Below are 16,434 nucleotides of genomic sequence, written 5' to 3' on the forward strand. Positions count from 1 at the left end.
ATACAAAGCAATGTTTTAGTGCGCCATACTCGGTAATGCAAGAAAACCTGCTTCCCTGGGATTTCCTTAAAATCCCCCAAAAATGATAGTGCTTTGCTATAAGCAATTACCCTACGTACGGATGGAACTATTATTCTTCATTGCTTATTTAATTTCTCTTTGCCTGTAATGTTTTCAATAGCATATTAGCAAACAATATTAAAATTCATATTGTCTACATATAACAAGGGCTGTTTGTAAAACATGCATGCCCCCTATATGGACTATAAGTTGTAGTAGCAGCCATTGTGTGAATACGTTTTTTGTCACTGTGATCAACGGTGGTGGTGGTGGTGGTGGTGGTGAACCATTTTACTGTGTTGAGTTTTTCTTCGAAAGGAGGCATCATGATCAATGTTCCTATGAAGTTTCATGATCCTAGGCCTAAGCATTCTTGAGTTATCATCCGGAAACCATCTGGTGGACGGACCGACAGACCGACCGACATGAGCAAAGCAATATACCCCCTCTTCTTCGAAGGGGGGCATACGTGGTGGTGGCAGTGCTCCAGCTAGGCCTAAATTGAAAGGCGCCGCACCCTGCCCTCCCGAACCTCCGCCCTGCCCCTCCGAACCTCCGCTCTGCCCCCCCCCCCCCTCAAAATTTTTTTTTTTACATAATATGATAATCCATAAATCTCTTATTACATTGTAATTAGTTAAATCCTCATTGTAGACATTTTATTTGAATGGTTTAATAATAATGGGAATAATACAATTATTTATAACATATAAATTAACATGCAATAAGAAGCATTCCAGAAACACCCGTGCGCTCGAACGTGCCCCTTTGACAAAATACTGCGCGTCGAAAGCGCCCTTTTGACAAAATACTGCGCGAAAGTGCTCTTTCGACAAAAAAGCCCCCCTGCCCTTTTCAAATCCTAGCTGGAGCACTGTGGTGGTGAACCATTTTACTGTGTTGAGTTTTTCTTCGAAAGGGGGCATAACTAATGCAACCTTAATTTCATTTTTGCCCGATGTTTATTGATACAATGCATTACAAAAATGCAGTTAGCCTTACATTTTGTAAAATTTAAATAAATTACAAGGGAGGCAAATGCTGTAACAAAAAGAACATGCATAAAAGGTAGTTGTTTCCCTTGTTTGAACCATGCTAAATCTTTAAGATACCTATTTCCATTAACTGTGACCTTCACCTGTGACCTTGACCTTTGACCAAGTGACCTGAAAATCAATAGGGGTCAGCTGCGAGTCATGATCAATGTTCCTATGAAGTTTCATGATCCTAGGCCTAAACCTTGAGTTATCATCCGGAAACCATCTGGTGGACGGACCGACAGACAGACCGACCGACATCAGCAAAGCAATATAACTCCTCTTCTTCGAAGGGGGGCATAACAATGAAGTGAAACATGTATCGTAAAACTTTTTAAAAAAACTGTCAATGATTCAAAAGATCGATAGCACATAAATGAAACATATGCTATTTTCACACCTGTATTGCACCAAACATATAATTATAGATATTCACCCTGTCATATTCCCCAGTAATGGTTAGTCTCTAATCAATTAAAATTGAGCAATTATAATTAATACAATCAGCACATAGGCCGCCGCCATAATTAAATGTCATGAAAACGCTATAGACCAAAATGTTTGAGAAAATACGGGAGCCAACCCCCAGCCGCGTTATACATGTATTGGATTCAGCATTTTAACGGTCGAGCCTGTTATATTAGATTTACAGTGTAGTCTGACAATGTTATGGCCAGACAGTTGTGTTGAATTTGTACAAATTATTTGTGAAACCAGAACTGCAGTGTGTGCAGTGATATAATTATATTGTTTGTTTCTTCAAAAACTTGACAAAGTCTGTACTACAATCCCTTTAAATGTATGCACTGTACATGATTTATTGCTTATTACTTCTGTACATGTCATGTCTGGAGATTACATGTAAATATTAGCTGCGCATTTCCTTTAATTATTATAATATTTTCTATAAAAACACACCAGCAGAGTATGAAAAAAACTCATTTACCTCGTATCCCCTTTTTATATGTTTTCACATCAAGATACTAATCTCACAAACATGACTGATAATGGAAACCATTTTCTCTGACATTTCCAAGAGTGAATAATTCAGAACTGTATAAATCACTTGGGCAGAACAAGGTTTCTTGCACATCTTCACTTCATGGTCATGAAATATTTCATTTTAAAAATGTAATTGCTTGGGGATGTGAACGACGTTTGTAACATCAACAACTGAAAATGGACAGAATAACACTAAATCTACCCATTTCTGTTGGGGATAAAAAAAAATAGATTTACATTTATGAAGATAAAACCGCGTTAGGAAAATATAATAACAATGTTTTTTTGTATATTTTACTGTACACATGCCAAGTTACTGTGTATAATATTAATAAGAGAAAATCATATGTGAACAACATCAAATTTCTCAAAGATCATAATTAAGTAAACAAAAAATTTGTTGACAGTTTTTCTTCAATTACTTTTTTATTTCTACCTTTTTGATCTTGAAACAAAAACAGTAGGGCAGCAAAAACACTGTATATCAGAAAGGTCAAAGGGAGTATTCATTTAAAAGAAATATAAATACAAAGCGCGGCTTAACAGGTGAAAGAATGCCCGACATTTTTAGGAAAAATATGAAAACAATGTCATGTTTTCAATATGTTCCAATTTACCACTGTTATATAAACTGCAGCTCCTGTTTGCACATGCCCTCTTCTCATTTAGATATTTTATAAAATATCACTGTAGTTTCTTTACAAATAGATTTCAGTGGCGCTGTTTTTGCAGCTTATAAGCAAATTGAGATTGGTGGCCAGCATGGGAACAAGTGAAATATTGTGTTTCAATTTATCTGACCAATCAGAGCACACTAAGAACACTCAAGAACATTTCAATTTATCTGACCAATCAGAGCACAGCTTTTATATGACACTAAGGACACTCAATAGACAGGAACATTTCAATTTATCTGACCAATCAGAGCACAGCTTTTATATGACATTAAGAACACTCAATAGACAGGAACATTTCAATTTATCTGACCAATCAGAGCACAGCTTTTATATGACACAAAGAACACTCAATAGACAGGAACATTTCAATTTTAAAAGAATCATTTATTCTGTGTTTCCACTTTGACACGTTATGTTGTTTTTTTGTACCATTTTGCGTTATAATACTGTCACAATTGTCTATTGCCTGTAATGGTAGCGCTTTAAATTGTAAACAGCAATTTCTAGCAGAAAAATTAACTAATAAGAAATACAGGAAACTGTTTTACGCTTATTAACTTTTGATACATGACCGGTCCTAAATCTTATTGCACCAGGCTCATGGGCAAACACTAATTTCCAGTGATTTGTTACGGTCTTATTTATTGCAAAATTCAGCCTGTCCCCTGCTCCAAAGGCATTACAACATTATCCTGATATGACTTATTATTCCCCTCTAAATATGAGCTTTATTTGAACAGAAATTGAACAAGTAAGAGGCATTTGTGGCTATTTTCCTAGCTATCTTTCCAATTCAAGTTTGATGATATTGAATTATGGTTGCATGTGCTAACTTCTTCAACGCTCTAAGAACATGTATGGATAAGAATTCATATAAGTTTTTAGTAACTGGTTTTCTTATCCATTATTGCATGAATGTAATTCACATGTCATGCTTAAATGTTCATTATAATAAATACTGTTTAAACCAAGATAATGTAATAAATCATTATTAGAAAACCATTCAATTAAATGATTTATATCAAATAAAATTTGAACATGAACCTGTAACTTACTCAGAATTACTCAGTTGAGCTAGCTCTTTAGCGATGCCTAGTTATCACTTATTATTATGCTTAACTTCAAAAATATCATCTCTTTTTGTAATTAAAATTTAAGGGCCTTGCCACCTTTCCCCTAAAGGTAAAATAACACTGATTTCTTTCCCTGAGGAGTTTTCCGCAAACAGGTTTGGTCAGTTTTATAAGATCCAAAGTTTCTTGTAAGACCAGAGTAAAAAAACTGCAGATTTTTTGTGTCTGTACATATTCTGACTGTTTCCTTACAGAAACAATCAACCACATTGACAATGCTAAGCACAATACATGTATCAATATACTTTAAAAGCAATGAAAATAAATAGAACTTTGGTTTATGGACCTGTCACACCACTACCGGTGCATGGCTGATGCCACTGATATTTGTTTTGAAAAGGGGTAGACGTTTTGCCCCACTTACATGTATACTATATTGCTAATTAATTGTTTGCGAGTCGCAACTAAAGCATATAAAGCTTTCTAAAAGTAAATTACCAACTTCATTGTATTCTTTCTTTCTAATTATAATTATTAACACTGTTGTAATTTACTACATAAATAGTGTTGCGCCGGTGCCTGGCCTACCAAACGCGCACATACATCATGATTGGGAACCAGCGACAAATCGGTATACCGTAGGTTTCCACGTATAGCGCGCAGTGTTTTACCTCCAAAATTCAAATTAAAAAGCTGGTGCGCGCTATACATTGATACAACGCCATCCTGGCTGCTAGATTGGTAAAAAATATGTTGTGTAATCGTAAATAATCAAAATAGCCGCCATGTTTTTTTCCAGAAAACTACCACCCTATAATCGTACAGACTGAGGGGCCATTGTCGAAACAACTGGTGGATATGAATGCGGTAGAAGAAGTTTTGGTAAAAAATAAATATGTTTGAATAAACTTGCGGACATTTCTTTGTTTGTGTTTACACTTCTTAACTGATGAATTCCGATGGGGATTGTTGTCGACATTCCGGAGAGCAGGCAAGGGTAGGTGCGAACGAGGTCTTTTTTGCATGTACGGTAGGTGTGAAAGGGGGTCATTTTTCACTTCGTAATTGGCAGATGTTATTGAGTAATATGTGCCACGACTTGTTAAGACGCTAATTGACATTTGAGACACTAATTGACACTTGAGAACGTGAAGATATGCAAATGCATTTTGTGTGTATAAATATTGAATGTTGAACAGTGGTGTACCTCAACAACTGTATCCCCGTCTCCCATGACACATTCAAATTTACCGGTAATGCCCATGCTTTCCCCGAGGAAAAATCACACAATGTACACTATTCTTATTTTCTCACGTTTTCACGAAATGCACGTGGACTGTTAATCTATTGCTAGAAAATTACAAAATTGTAAAAAAAAGTATAAGGCTATGCAACCCATGCTCCTAATCATAATGACGCTTCCTATTTTGAATGCTTAATTAAGCTTTCCAATGCCCCTGATTATTGGATTGTGCAATAGTAAAATGGCGGCCATTTTCAGTCCGATTAGGTGGTTTTATTGTCTTTAAATATTTTTTTTCTCCATTTTTGCATTTAAAAAACAGCCTGCGCGCTATACACGGGTGCGCGCTATACGTGGAAACCTACGGTAGTGCATGCTGGGCAGCACGAGGTTATAGTACGGTCTCTTGTGCACCACGGGATGTTGAGGTGAGTAGATGTGTTTCGCTATGCGAGTATTTTGTCAGGAAAAATTGTGAGCCTGTATATGTTATATTGTATTGTATTGTATATGTGACTGTCAGTGTGCTGAAATATGTGTTTCATTGGAGGGGTTTTCCTTTGACTGTGTTCCCAGAAGGTAGAATATCCAATCCGTGATGTGTACCTGAAAAGCTGACGAGTGGAGCCGAGAACGACGAAGAAGATTGGTGCCGTCCTGACGAGGACTCCAGTTTATGTATCGTACTTAGTGTTGTTGCAAGTGATTGTTGGTGGTGTTGTAGAAAACCCACCAATAGCTAACTGGTAAAAACACTACAATATACATCCCGTTATGATTCACATCCTTACGGTATTATTCACATATATGGGTCTATATATTATCAGTGGGACGTAACGTCCAATGCCTCCGTACACAAATAGCAGAGACACGAACTGTTAGTGGTACGAAACGTCCATCAGACGAACTAGTTCTGGCTACCATAACTTTAAATGTCACTTTTTATGATTTTTGACTGGCGCGACTTTATAGTTATGGACCAACACCAGGGGTTTTTTTTAGAGAAAGGGGAAGACGCTGGACGCTGGGTGAAAGGGGAAAAAAGAGTGCGAAAGAGAGATATTAGGGGAAAAAATAAAAACTGTTCATTTCAATGTCTATAACTCATCAAAAGAGACTTGTCTCTGTCCTTTTTGTTCTTAAACACATTTAACAGGTATTAAAGTCAAAGTCCTTAATAAAGTTGCAGGTTTAGATCTAATAATGGGAAATGTTTTCAACTATATTTTTGTACTGGGGCCGGGGGACGATGTCAATTTTGTGATTTCAATTTCATGATGAATGGGTTGACGATCTTGATTTGCTACAGTATTGGAAGGGAAAGGAGCGGCAGCTGCCGATTGTCTACTTTCACTTTCACAATGTTCGATGTTGATTACCTCGGAATCCTGCTGGGTTATAACGGTTTTCGATGATTCTTTCTTAAAAAATGCCTCGATGCGTTCAGTATCTTCCGAGTTCGAATGTTTTATTTTGTTTGTGTAAGAACGCTAATTGTGAGACATTTTTTTCTGTTTTCACGTTTATACCTCGGCTTGCACATAGCCCGGATGAAAATTCGACTGGTTTCCGGTAATTAATTGACGAAACACCCTTCTCGCGCAAGACCGGTATCCAGTAAAATAGTCACATGATTATTACGATAAGTTGCCCAGTTTACATGGCGTTATTTAAGAGCTATATTTAGAATAACTGGGATTCCCAGATGTTGTGTGTTCGTCTGGAGAGAGAGAGCGCGAATTCGTTGTACATGGTGCAAATTGGATAATTGTCGAATGCCCCAAGGAAAAATAAACATTTCTTGGAGAGAAAATATTATATTTTGGTGAAAAATGATATTTTTGGTGGGGAAATTGTATTTTAAGGGGAAAAATTCTGGTAGGGGAAGACGCCGAATATCGGCGTCACTTTCTTAGTAAAAAAAACCCCTGAACACCATTAGGAAAGTCAACCAGAAATTCCCGAAAAGTTGGCAGTTAACAAAGACCGGTCCAAAACAGCTTTTAAATGCAGTTGTTGGCCCAAATCAACCACTTGATTGGAAAGATTGACATTTTTCACATTTAACTGATATATTCTTTCACAAAATGCTATCTTAAACATTTAAAATGTATCTATTCTGCTATTACATATCGAGAAAACAGCGATGTGATAGACTTTCTTGAAATGCGAATCTCCCGAGATTTTACGGTCATATGACGTTATTTCTATTTTTAGTAACAAACCATGTGCTCAAGTGTTTTCAAATTCAGAATGACTTTTCCCGGTATTTTAATTATTCTGGCTTATTTTGTAAACAAATTTGTAGTGTCAATACAAAGTCAAAGTAAATATTATATACAACTACCTGATTCACAATGAAAGTCTTATAATCCACCAGACGTAAGTTGTTAATCACAAATAATAGATTTCAGAAAACGAAAGTAATGTTTACAATTTCAGCGTAAAATGTCAAGGTCGATCCGAAAGTATCCAAATGAAAACTCGTCACGTGACAAAGCGACAATGGCGTCAAAATTGTGAATTTAAGACTAATGAGAGTTATTTTCATCTATTGTAAGATGCATTTGAAACATTTGAACCTTAAAATATTCCTCAATGCAGTAATTTATATTCATTCACTAATATATGTAGAAATGTATCGAAGAAAATGACTAATGAGCTTTCTTTGATTTATAGCGTGACATAAATATGTTACGACTCTGGTTGACTTTCGATACGGGGTTAGCTTCAGCGTACAGGTCTGTCAATACTATATAAACTGTACGCTGAAGTTTCTTTAGCTACAGCCGAACCAATCATTGGACGAATTATCACATTGTCGTGCTGTGGTAATTTTTACGTAATGGCTTATAATGGAATATATCGTAAACAAACTATAGAATTAATTATGAAAAGGGCTTACCGAACATTCCATCGTATGTTTTGCAGAATGGAGATTTGTGTTCGTTTCTCGGAAATTAACAACCAACCAAATATTCCCGCGATGTTTATTGTGTCAATGTTTTATGTAGTCGTGAAAATAGCGTTTTTTTATAATTCGTTACTCCGCATTTCGTACCAAAAATAGGAAAACAAAAAAATGTAAACAAATTCCTTTTTCCAAATCAGTAACAGCTTCATTGCTATGCGTAGTTGTGATGAGGCAAAAATAATCATTGAAAATAATCGTGACTTATAATATCAGTTGCCACATAATCACATAATTGTACAACATTAGGAGCCCTTTTGTTCCCTTCGTTAGGGATATGACCGAAGAACGTAAAGGACTCAAATCGCTGAAAGAGCAATAATTTAACGTATGAGTTTGATCATAAACCATTCCAAAAATGTAACAAATATTTAAATGTCAAAATATCATATTCAGTTATGCGCGTTGTGACTGGTATAGAAGTGGTAGCATAATTTGCTCCGTGTCCTTTCTGCACTAGAACATCGCGTATAAATTATCATCCGCAGGCGTGATCCGTGATCATTCCATTTAAAACCATAACGATTACAAATAATTCATGTATTCATTATAATTAAAAGCGCTTATATATCACCCATTTATACAAATTTTCTATTCGACCGATTTTAATGCTTTTTTTGCTTTATGCTCTCTAATAACAGTAACACGGGTTATTATAAAAATACAAAACATGGTATTCATAATTTTATTTTATTAACACACAGCCTTGTTTTGCAAAATTGTTGCGTTTAAATTAGTTATTTGTATAAACATGACCGCGCCGGTATTGCAAACACATATGCAACAGTCCATTATTTATATATAGAATACTAGGTCGGTGCCGAATAAAGCGAAGTTTATTTTGCGAGGCTTAGAAAATCTGAACCACGAGCCTTGGCGAGTGGTTCAGATTTTCGGGCCGAGCAAAATAAACTTCGCTTTATTCGGCACCGACCTAGTATTCGATTTATCCCATCATCTTTTTTATTCGTTAACTATTTCTTTTAAAATAGAATAGGAAAAAAAACTACACGGAAAATCCCGAAGTTATTTTAAGCAAACAGTGTTTTTCGACCTTAGCTGTAAAGAGGTCCGCGTAAGAAAATAGTACCAGAATATTTCAAGCAAAACAATAACAATTCATTTATTTACAAGACAACAGCCACTTACAAATGTTACCAAAACTCAACCAAATCAATAACAATAACCAAATTATATTTATAGCGATGTAAAGAGTCAGGTTCATTTAGAATTTGTTTTTCTACACAGTAGGCCGAGCACGTGAGTCGACTTGGCGTGTAGAGCAAATCGATGCTTTTTGTCGGATTTACGGTGTGTTAAAGGTGTTATTGCAATACTGGATTAGTTATTGTGTACATGAAAATTCTGGATGTTGAACGTTGCCCCGAAGAACTGGGATTTAAATGAGCTGGACAGTGACTGCTGAAAGCTGTACTGTGGCTGTGGGTGGGGAACTTGCACTTGTGTTTCGGGTACTCCTATAAATATGAGGTCGATTTACATCTAATTAGACGTAAGCTACCCCGCTTACGTCTAAACGGCTACCGTCGTTTTCCTATAGCAAATTGAGTTCAACTTAAACTTCAGTTTTTCTCGTTAAATCTTTGCTAATGCATAAAATTATCATTAATTAGACATAAATGTGAGCGATTACCTCTTAAATGTGTAAAAATTGTGCTTTTAAATCACTTATGTACATTTTTAAAAATAAACATACACAACACACGAAGTGTGTTTGTCGTTTATAGAATTACATTGAATTATCTTGAACGAAATTATTTTTTGAATAGGTTACACATAACCAATTGTTGTTGTACAACAAACCACATCACTTTTTAGCTTTCTGTACTTTTTAATTAAATGAAACCTATATGTGTGTGTTAAAACTACCAGTTGTATCACGCAGTGTATATTGATAGGAGATGAATCGAGTATTTGACCCTTACTGTAGTAAATTCAATCTTATGCAAAAACTATTCATCCGATTTTATTGGTTTATACGTTATCGTGTTGCTTATTAATTCCTCTTTCAAAAAATATACGTTTTAGTATACTCCCGTTGTTATTAATGGATTTATAGCGAGATAAATACAAGAAAGCACATTTTATGTTTTACCACCGCGCGTTTTACCGTGTTGTGGCTATCGATCTTGTACAATTAGCGTACAGCGAAGCGCCGAGGTTATACATTTTGATGTACCCACTCACGTCTTTTGTTGAATTATAGTTTCATTTCTCGGCCGATTTTGACAAATTATATATCATTAGAAAGCTTACGTTACGTAGTAAACAGATATATAAACATATATTAAGTTTTTCTTCTGATTTCGACAGCCCGGCGAGTTATAACTTTAACTTTTGCAAATATCATACCGTATTGGAGTTTTAGAATCTAGATTTACGGTTGACATGTTCGTACTTAATACCAATTTGTAGCGTTCTTCTGATTTCGACAGCCCTGCGAGTTATAACTTTAACTTTTGCAAATATTATACCGTTTTGGAGTTTTAGAATCTAGATTTACGGTTGACATGTTCGTACTTAGTACCAATTTGTAGCGTTTATATTTGGAGTTCAGTTTAAAAAATTACATCTTGCTTAGGAGAATAGAATTCTGTATACGATAGAAAAAAAATTGTTTAAAAACGAAAGTAATTAAGGAATGAAGGCGGAAGAAAGTAGCGCGCGTTCCTAACGCACTGAACTGATGCTACGGTCTTGGCGATTATGCTTTTGTTTAGAAACCGGCCATTGCATTTCCTTTGCCATGATTATTATATTTTTTATGGAATATATTGTGGTATTTTGTTCACGAAACATATCAATAAAGCTTATTATAAATAAATCTTAATAAATTAACGCTTTCAGCTCTTGTTTATAACACAGAAAGGGTGATAAGTTTATGATGAAACAGCGTATATAGCGGACCCTCTCGATTTTATTCGGCTTTGCATGCATACTTGAAATAAAATGGGTGTCAAAAACATTCATCGTTTGCTGTTAATTATCAACGAGGGAATTATGTATAATTATATGAAATGTTATTTACCTTAAATTATCAATTTATAAAAGATTCTTGAAAATCACGGTCGGTGTTACGCGGGTCATTTCGTATTTTGACATCAGGGCATCATGTCCAACTGTTCAAAATCAGATTTTTTTTTCACTGGGACGATGACGGCTTAGATTTAGACAGACAGACAGATAGTTTATTCAGACTTATACAACAGTACATCGTCTTCAACTCAAATATATAAATTATTTTTAGACGAATTGTTAGGTGATTACACATATAGCAGTGATGATTCTGAGAATGTTGCCATGTTTCTTATCCGTGTAATCTAGAGTCCGTGGTTTGAGCATTTTTATCGCGGTGTTCAATAAAAGATATCTCAATAATCTTGTTTATTGATAGATCTGTGGTTTTATTGCCCCTGTTCAGCACAAACCAATTATCTCTTTATGATCAGATACTGTGCCGACCAATACTAAATAACACTATGGTGTCATACGCCACAGCAGGGACCTATACTTGTGATCATGGAGTCTTAGTGCAAGACTTAAAAAAGTATGTTGTTTCGCTTGCGGTTGTTAAAGCCAAAACGGGGCTTCCCAGCTGGCACAGCTGGTGATATTCGGATCTGAATACCTAAACTTATTCAGACCTTATTCTTAACCGTTGCGCGTTTTACGATAACGGATTTTAGGCGGGAATACAACTCAGTGAAACTATTCAATTTCTTATACAGCATTAAGCATATTAACAGTTATTGAAATTAACAATATCAGCGACATCTTTTAAAAGACTAAACACCTTTTCAAGTATCGATTTAACATGTCAATAAAATATATTAATACCAAAAAAGGTTTCATTTAATATTGTTCACATTAAACCTTTAAATGAAAGTGTCGCTTTAACTATTGTCCGTGTCTTATTAAGCCGCGAATCGTTTGCTAAAAACAGTTAACAAAAAGGGCTACACGTTCTAATTCTTAATGAAATACAAAAATAAGTATAACATAATTAATAACGTCCATAAACACACACGGCAAGATCAAAGTTTTAATGGAAAACTAATATGACATTCCACGTAAATTATTATTTTCGTCTAAATCGAATACTATATATAGAGAAACAATGTATTTATAACCGACCAATAAGGTAACAATATGCAACTTTCAATTTACACAGTGCTATATGGCAACAATATGGAATTTGAACAGTGGTAGTGTTTTAAGGTCTGGACTATCATTACTTGTAAGTTTGTATAAACATTTTTCTACTGCAATTAGTAAAATAATGTTTATATATTATGTTTAATAATTTATTGCATGATTATTCTGTGCTGTTATATGAATTTGATGCCGTTAAAGCTTCCGACATGAATTCATGTCGGAACGATGCTATTGCAAAATAACGTTAAACGATATGAGGTCGATGTAAATCGACCTCATATTTGTAAGCGGGGTAGCTTACGTCTAATTATTTGGACTAGTGTTTCGGGTAGAATTTCCGCTTCGGTCTGATGTTGTTCCGGCTGGCTAGGGGGCTGCGTTGACGAAAATGTGGCCGTGCTGGTGACAGAGTGTTTCCTTCCTTGAATTGGATCTGCATTTTGACCATGGGAGGCAAGTATGTTGGAACATTTTTTCTGTTGCTCATGACTTACATTTGAGTAATTTAAAATTGACTGTACATTCTTGTGTCCAGTGACAGACATAATTTCAGTGGCTGGAATGTTGTGTTCTCTAAGCTTTTGGACCAGGTGCTTGCGAGTTGAATGATTGGTCAGGCGTTTTTCAACTGGTAGCCCGGCTTCAGTTGCCATCATCCTGAGCATTTTGCTCAATTTATTCATCCCAATTTTTTGACGAAGGAACCATTGCACGCTTTCTTTGTCAAGTTTGTGATCAGACTCGGACTCCTGCTTCATTATTGTATTTGGAGCGAGATAGAATGGGTCGTTCACATCGAAAAAATTAGCTGGGCGTTTCTGTGCATAAATTATGTACAAAGCGACTGAATTTCTGGGGTCATTGTCATTGGTGGCAAACATTTTCGGGGTGACTCTTCTAACATCGCTCAAGTTTTCTCCAGTTCTAGTCTTGGTTTGACGTTCATTGAGCTCCAAGTACTCGGTCCCATCAGAAGATATTTTCAGTTTAATATCCCCCCATCTGTTTGGAAAAAAGAAAATTGTAAATATTACAGTAATTTATTACTTATTATTTTATGCTTTCCGGTGGTTTATAGAGAAATATCAGTGAATTAAAACTAATAATTTCACTGTTTCAAACAATAAAAATTTATAGTGAAATTTATTGATAATTTTGACTGTTTACTGTGAAATGATGTCATTTCTTTGACGAAACGATGTCATTATCCCAGCACAATTCTTTAGTTAAGCTCGTTCGTTAACAATGAATATTAAGTGTGAAAAAAGCATAAAATAAAAAGAAAAATGTGTTATTTACGTTGATTTACAATTTTAATTTACTCGTGATCATAGAAAATATATATTTTCATTTTATTGTGGCCACTTGTGCGGCACTCGTGAAAATATTATTTCCCAAAAAACCTGTCACCCACTACCTTAACAATCATGTGCGGAATGGTACAAAATTATACTGTCCAATTTGCGCAGTATGCAGTTTTGCTAAAATTTCAGTAATTAACAGACGACCAAATTAATGAATTTTTATATTAAAATAGTTCATAGTTCTACTTCATATAAATTGTTTATGTTTGAATAGCTGTTTCAGTATCATAAAATAAATATTACATGTTTGACAGGGTGACAGTAAATTTGTCAACTTTTGGTAAAATACTGTCAATCGAGGTGAAGCGGAGGTTGAAATTTCATCAAGTTGACAAATTTACTGTCACCCTGTCTGACGTGAACTGTAATATTTATATAATATTTAATTTGTTGCTGTTTTTTTCAGATTTTTTGTGTGTGAAACTTACCAAAACTTACTTTATGCAAAACAGCGAAGTTTTTAAAAAAAAAATTGTTTTTAATTTAAATTCTGTTATTTCAGGTATCAAATTGATTATACCTAAGGCTGTATTGTTCCTTTGTGCCACGCAAACCAAAATGCAAGCAGTTGTTTAGCCACATGGTGTGGACAAGAGCTTTTGGACTGTTAGGACCTAGGACACCCTTCTGCCACATTATATCTATTTCATGGTCGGTAAGTACGTCTGCCTCACATGGCCGGTTGCCCTTTCCCTAAATAAAAGCAAAGGAGGTTTAGAAAAAGAAAAACCCATTATTATTTATAGCGTTAGAATTTTAAAAATTATTTCTTTATTCGTCCTTATTTCTAGATTCACGCGAAAAATCCCAATCAACTGAATTTACGCACACAAATTCCAGATTTGTTTGGTCCCAGGTACTTTTCAAAAAGGCAACAAACTTGCTGTAAACTGTGAAAATCAGTGTTGGCTTAAAGAAATACTGCAGTCAGTATACAAAAATATTATCGTTTTGTCAATATATCACAAACTGTCATAGTTTTCATTAACCCTTTCAGTGCGGGAACCAAATTTTGAAGGCCTTTGCAAACAGTTTGGATCCAGATGAGACGCCACAGAACGAGGCGTCTCATCAGGATCCAAACTGTTTGCTATTCTGATAATATTCTTTGAAAAAAATCGAAGAAAATGCTAATTTTAGAAATTCACCAGACGACATTTTAGCACACAACAAATTTCCCAGCATTCAAAGGGTTAAATAATTCAGTACAGTGTTGAGTTATGAATTTATACCGGTATTTGCTTTCATTTAAAGTGGCTATGCACGATTTTGATGTGTCTTAAATTGTAATATATTGCTAAAAATATTTTACAATAACACAAAATAGGCAAGAACAATTATGCATTGAAGACAAATTTCATAAAATGCAGCAAAGCCAAATAAGCCCCCCCCCCCCCTGAGCCGATTGAAACGGAAGATTTTTTGTACATAATTTCCTACAATAAACCAAAGCATTTGTCTTTTAAATATGATTGCAGTTAGTGTTCTTGTGTGGTTTGAACAAATATCATTGCAGGAAATTAAAATGATTTGTAACACTAAATGTAGATTCACAGCGTACATGCATGACATACGTACTGGCAAATTTGACTGTACAGACATTTTCGACTTCAGAATTAAATATCTGGCTTGTTTCGCATTTTTTGACACATGTTCTTCTTATATTTTATTTTAATTTATATTAATTTTAAATATATGTATAAAAATTTTTTTTACACATTTAATACAAATTAATAAATATTTAACAAAATTATGCATTTCCATCTTTAAAAAGAAAGTTATTTTTACCTGCTTTTTCAGGCTTTTCTTTTTAGCATTGTAGGTTTCTCTTGTCAGAGAAAATTGTGGCCCTTTCTCATTCATAATGCTAAAAGGGTATTTGTGTCTTTTCAGCTTCCGGTCCAGGCTACTGATGATGGCCCGGATACTTGTCGGCTCAAACTCTGTGCCATCTTCGCGTTGCAGGGATAGAATGAACGTTGCAATATGCTCGTCAAGGAAATCGACATCCAACTGATGCATTTCTCTGGTCTCACCCTTTGTCAGTAGAAACCTCTGGAACTTTTTTGTGTCATTTAATGTTTTTTTTGCTGTGTTTTTGTTTTCTTCTTTTGTGATGTACTGTCGGACTTCAGAAAGCTCTATGTTTTTAAATTCATTTGGAATTGACTGGTTGAGATGTTTAGCTTCATTTTGAATTGTAACATTTGTGTTATTTTGATCATCACAATTTGACTCAGGGGCATTATTCTCAGTTAAATCCTCATCAAATTGAAGTGCATTTATTCCATATTTTTGCTCAAATTCTTCCAAACTTAATTCCACAGCATTTGAAAACAAACCATCCCATACTACATCAAAATCACCTGTTTCTTGGTTGAACATTGTTGTCAAAATTTATTTCATTTGATGAAATATGTTTTGCTGCAGTTTTATTTTAATTCTTGATTGTGTATTATTTATTTTTTTCATTATTTCAACCACAATTGACATTTAAGACTTAAGCAGACGACTTGATTTGCTGCTGACTTATTTAATAAAATACATGAAATAAAAAAGAAACATTTCATATATTTTAAATATTTATTTCCAAACAATTTATTTCCAATTAAATGAAAATAATATATTTTATTATTGCATTGTGTTGATATTTAGCCATTCATTGACAAGAAAAGTCACACACAAGGTAAACAATTGCTAACTACTGAACCGTGATACAAAAAGTAGTCCCTCGTAATAATGACGTCATGAGGACGCGCACTTAATATTTGTTAACAATGTTGTTATTTTGCTGTTTGTGTTGCATTTTGTGTTTCAAATATATTACATCT

At 34.8% G+C, this 16,434-nt stretch overlaps 1 protein-coding gene and 1 long non-coding RNA gene across 2 annotated transcripts in view; both read left to right on the forward strand.

Annotated features, from left to right (window-relative positions):
• Positions 1-16,434, forward strand: part of LOC127864596 (uncharacterized) — a 766,023-nt gene that overhangs the window by 125,569 nt on the left and 624,020 nt on the right. The window lies entirely within an intron of this gene.
• Positions 12,557-16,096, forward strand: LOC127862846 (uncharacterized). The gene is made up of 3 exons (XR_008040817.1): positions 12,557-12,696; positions 14,106-14,258; positions 15,497-16,096. It is a non-coding gene; the product is annotated as an uncharacterized LOC127862846 (long non-coding RNA).

Source organism: Dreissena polymorpha, chromosome 1 (assembly GCF_020536995.1).
Source record: "Dreissena polymorpha isolate Duluth1 chromosome 1, UMN_Dpol_1.0, whole genome shotgun sequence".
Classification (NCBI taxonomy): domain Eukaryota; kingdom Metazoa; phylum Mollusca; class Bivalvia; order Myida; family Dreissenidae; genus Dreissena; species Dreissena polymorpha.